Here is a 5,650-nt window from a genome sequence, read left to right on the forward strand (position 1 = left end):
GCTCTCATCATCATCCTCAGACTTGACTTTGACTTTTCAGAGGAATATACAGACACCATCTTTTACTGTGTATATGGCTTTATTTTCATAGAATCATAGAGTGGTTTTAGTTGGAAGGGTCCTTAAAGACCATCTAATTTCAACCCCCATGCCATGGGCAGGGATACCTTCCACTAGACCAGGTTGCTCAAAGCCCTATCCAGCCTGGCCCAGAACTCTTTCAGGAATGGAGCTTTTCTTGGAAATGTGTTCCAGTATGTCATTACTCTCACAATTAAGAATTTTTTCCTAATACCTAATCTAAACCTACTCTTGTGCAGTTTGAAGCTATTGCCCCTTGTCCTAGCACTATGTGGCCTTTCAAGAAGTCCCTCTCCAGCACTCTTGAAAGCTCCCTTCAGGAGCTATAAGGTGTCCCTGCAGCCTTCTCTTCTCCAGTTTAAACAGTCCTAACATCCCCAGCTGTCCCCACAGGAGAGGTGCTCCATCTCTGTGATTATTTTTGTGGCCCTTCTCTGGACTCTTTCTGACAGGTCCACATCTTTCTTGTGCTTCCCAGATCCCCCACAGCTGCCCTGCAGATTCTGGGCAAAATTTGTATGATCAAGTGTCAACCAAAAGTTTTATTAAGTCTCAAACTTCCATTTCCCCCTCAAATGTCCTTCATGTTTACATACAAACACACATCCCAGTACAGCAATTACCTTGGAATGGAGCAGACATTGCCACGTTAGACATAAAGGAGAAATCGAAAGGTTAAAGATAAGAGTTCTAGAGAGCCAGAGATATTAGGGTAAATAATAGATACAAATTACTGCAGTCTCTAAGAAGCAAGAGGGACTGTGTTGCCCTTGCCAAGATGACCATTTAAGAAGCATAGCAAAACAAAAAGGGAGCTGTATCAGGGCGAGCTGAGGAAAACGGTACAGAAAGACATCTTTTGGGCCTCTTTTACATGAGGTTAGACTACTGATTCCAGGTGATGTGTCACAGAGCTACTTGACAAATGCAGTGGATGGTAGATCCTCCAGGTCTCCTTTAGAGGCTTCCACTACTAAAGAGGACAGACATTACTCATTCAGCAACCCTAAAATAAATGAAATAGATTGTAGACTTAAAGCAAGACATAATTCTCATATTAACTTGTGTTACTTTGTAAAAAGACACTAGAACAGCTGTAAATTACTTTTAAAACCTTTTATTCTGACAGCACCCTCTCGGGCTGTGTTCTTACAAATGAGAATAGGTGCATGCATGGCTTTCTGTAGAAGAGAAGAGGACAAACTGAGGCAGTGGGGTACAGCAGGCAATCCTGTGGATTGGGATATTTTACCTACAGAGAAATCACCAAAACGTCCCTTGCATTGTTGTCTGTGCAGCCCAATGCACCTTGATCAAATGAGCACTTTGGAAGCTATTAAGGCTTGCTAGAATCGACAATCATAAGAATAATTGTTTGCTTAGATTCTCAGTGACCTTTTAGTAAGACACTGAAAGAGGGATAGATGGAAGCAAATCACTGACCACAGGACAAAGTGCAGTCTTTTACCATTTAATATCTGGGTAAACAATGGGAAAAGAAAAGTTCCCAGGGTTTGATACTATTCATGGTGAAATATTTCAGCTGAGGGATGACATAGAGAGGCATGGATTTTTGGAGTTATGAGCTATAATGTACTTATGCTCAAAAAGGGGTGACTCTTTTAGTATTTCTTATATATGTGAGAAATCATAAACTCTCTGAAGATGGTAGATATCATATCTAAGGATGAAGCAGGAGAAGAGTGCAATTCCACCCAAGTTAAATGACTGTAGATCTAGTTGGTGGTACCCATGGAATCAAGGGAGTGTTATAAGGAAGAAAAAGACCAAGGAACTGTACATTTTTTGACCAGTTTTGGACAGTAAAAGACTTAGATAGATGAGTGGGGAAATGCCCCACAGCAGCAGGGAAAGTAGGACATTTGTCAGTGCTTCATAAGAAAAGTCATACTGTGCTAGACAAAGTCTTGAATAAAATGTCAATTTTGCTTCCTCTTAGAAGCAATCTGCATCATCCAGAATTGAGGTTAAGCATTTGAACTAATCACTTTGCAATATCCTTCTGAGCTGGGAGAATTAAGTTGGTGACCTGGGGAAGCTGGCTGCAAATATTAGTTTGTTTTAAACAATAGCAATACCACACTACAGTATTTTTTTCCCTTCTCTTTTACCTCTTAATCTCAAACTTCCAATTTTTACTGGTCTGGAGTAGCCTGTCAGCAAGAGCATAGAGGGTAAGTCTCTTTACGAAAGGGCTTGAGTAGTGCCACTGTCTCTGATGGACCATATTCTGCAACACAGAATTTGCAGTCTTTGCTCCTACACAGAGCACTCGAGAAATATAGTTTTGATAAACTAGGCACCGTCTAAAAATTTCTAGTTTAAAGGGGAAAGAGAAAAACAGATCTGCTCCCTCATGTCCACAGCCTAGGGCAGGGCAGTGGCTGAGCACTAAACACATTTTACTTGAAGGATGGGAACTGACCAAACAAGGAATTATTAGTGCTTTTGAAATGTTTAATACCAAGATTTACATGTGTTTTCTATGAAATTTAATTGGGAGAAGGGACAAATGAATGTCTTGCCATAGATGAATTCAGCAAGTCCCATCATGGTTTAAATATGCAAGGATGTTTGGGAAAAGACAAAAAACCCCAACTGTCAAGGCAGAGGTTTGAAGTAGAAAGGCTCCTCTGTCCAAAGGCAAAAATCTTACTTTATTTTTTTTTCCCTCTAACTATTCAGAGAGATTTTATGTGATGGTTCATTTGTGTATTCAATGAATAACAGAGCACCTCTTTATACAGTGCACAACACTTGAGCCTGGAAGTTCTCTGGCCTGGAAGCCAGAGAACTTTCCCAACAGGCAAGGGTGGTCTGCAGAGCTGTGGCAGTTGATAAATTGTCATTTGTCTCTTTGGTCAGACATTGCCTTTGGCAATACAGGTAGAAAAGATCAGAATTGGTTCCCAGAGATGCAGATTGTTCTTTCTCTTCTTTTCTTACAGAGAAAGATTTTAATTCCATAATCAATAGATCAAAATGGAGTGGTCTCTGGGTAAATTACTATGGACGAGCTATGCCACTTAACTGTTTAAAGCACAAGTTATCCAAAAGTGGTCCGGTTTGCTTTTGAACAATGGCAGAACTGGCTTTTTTAAAGCAGAAGAGAGCATTGGCCTGATTTTGAGTGTAAAAAAGTTCAGTTTATTTTCCATTCCATCTTCTGATTGATGGTACTGCAAGCCTTCATACTGTTCTGTATACTGAGCTACCTATTTTTACCACTTAATGAATTAAACTCTCCAAACATCTTGAGAAAAACCTCAGAACTGTTAGATTTACTGTTTTCCTTTGTCATTAGGTATTTGGCATTTTCTGTCTTACAAACTAGAGTTTAAATTCCTGGCACCAGCAGCTACAGCCAGAAAACAGCAACAGCCCTGTCAAAGACCTATTGTTTCTGAGACTTCATCTTTATTTTCAGGTCCTTGAATACACGATGGAGGCTCAAAGACAGATTTTGCCAGATTTGCCCAAGGCCAACTGATATGAGAAGGCTGCTTAAGCAGTGCTGTAACATTTACCCTTGTTCCTTACTAGCACTTAATACCATAGATTATAAATAGCATCTTGCCCTGCGATTAGCCTGACATACAGCTGGGAACTCCCCAGGAGCTTATAGTTAAGATCTCTAAAAACCTCTGATACAGAAAACTGAAATTATTGCCTCTGCGGTCAGGGGGAGAGAAGTTCATGGAGCATCTGCAGCTGTGTTAGGATGGGCTTCTCGTGACAAGTCCCAGTTCAGGGAACACAGCGGCCCGTCTGCTGGCAGGCCACTGCCTGTGCCCTGCCATGCTCCCTCTGAAATGTGAGTCTCCTGCTCTGGCTTTTTTCTAAGACTTGCAAACCAGAGGATAGTGGTGTTACAGTTGGGGCATACCTGGGAGATGCAAATTTGGTGCAGGGAGAGCAGCAAAACCTTTGTCTGGGAGAGATATGCAACTAACTGGCTTTGGGTTCCAAACTTAGTCTTTGGTAGATCCTATTGCCTCCCTCACTTATGAATGGCAGGAGTTTTCCAGGAATGGATATAGAGTAGGCGTCCTTCCACTGGGGCAGTCCTGGCCTTTTCCCAGAACCACGTGAGAGGTGTGAAGGGAAAGGGAGCCTTTCCTCAGGGTAGAGCCTAGGCTGCAAGCCCCTGTGCTGTCCCACCAGAAGATGTCTGCTCTTAGCCCTGGGTTGCCTTTGCTTTCTACCTCACCCGCCTGGGCTTTACGCATGCACAGAAAACTCTCACAAATCCCCATGGGTAGACAAGGTAGTCCCCCATGCCAGAAGGATTTTCCTGCTCTAGCTGCATAGCACTGCTCTTCCCAGCACCTGCAGTCACAGTTCAATCCTGGTCCATTATGAAGCCTGTAAAAATTCACTTTTCAAACCCATATATCACTACCTCATCACTCACTGATGCTCCACTGAACTGCTTTAGATAATTTAAGAAAGACATCTTTTATGGGAGTTAATATGCAGAAGAAAGTCAAATATGCATGCAAATGTGTATTGGCCAGGCTCTCCCACGTTGTCCTGCTTCTTGCTGAGAGAATCCTCTGCCAGCCACCCTGTCTGCAGGCAGCAGGGACTGCTGAGATGTACACTGGCCACATCCCATCAGATGCTACCTTTCACGGACTCAAAAACACAGGAGGGTTAAGGCCCCCACCCCTCACATGTCTGTGTGTCCTTCCTACAGTGATCACAGTCCTGGAGCATGCCCCAGAAGGTAGTCTGAGGTGGTCCCAAAAGTGAGTTCAAACTGGACCATGTGTTTTGTAGAGACAGGCATCTCTGAGCTGTGCTATGGGAACCAAAGAAGGACACAATTTTAAAATAGTTTTTATTTATTCCTTATTTTCCTTTATTAATACTTACATAGCTATAGGGACCAGGAGAGCCCCATGAAGGCATTCCAAAACAGGCTTCACGCGTCTGGGGAGCAACAGTTTGCGCAGGCAACAGAGGAAACTTTGTAACTACAGATTTTAGTGGTTTGTCCTGACTGAGGAGGAGGTAGGCAGATCCCACTGCTGCTGCTGTGGGAGTAAGGAGTGTGGAATTTTCCTGAGAGTAAGGCAGCATAACACACCAGGACAGTAAATGACTGGAGGCAAATGATTCATTGTGCTAAGTACCATAAAGCCAAGAAAACAGATGTCTTGGCTGGACTGAGGACAGAACAACATCTTGTATTAAGCAGATCTTTCAATAGGATAATGAATATTTTGTTCATATTTTTGTAAGGTTGGGAAGGGGTTTTTTGTCCTAAACCATTATAACTAGATAAAGCATAAAGCCGTCTAGCAAGAGTCACCAAAATTCTAAGACTAAAATATTAACAGTGTGAAAATCAAGACTTTTAGTCTGAATATACAGAAATTATTACCCAGTCCTGTGCAGCTGATTCATACCCATACATTTCTATTGATACCAGGGGTATTGCATGGTTCTGAGTAAGTAAAATATACAGACTAGTGATTTTGTATTGGTGTACCAACCAAGGGCTAAATCTAAAGTTAATACTGACTGAAACAAGAACCTCTTT

This window comes from Melospiza georgiana, chromosome Z (genome assembly GCF_028018845.1).
Source record: "Melospiza georgiana isolate bMelGeo1 chromosome Z, bMelGeo1.pri, whole genome shotgun sequence".
Classification (NCBI taxonomy): Eukaryota; Metazoa; Chordata; class Aves; order Passeriformes; family Passerellidae; genus Melospiza; species Melospiza georgiana.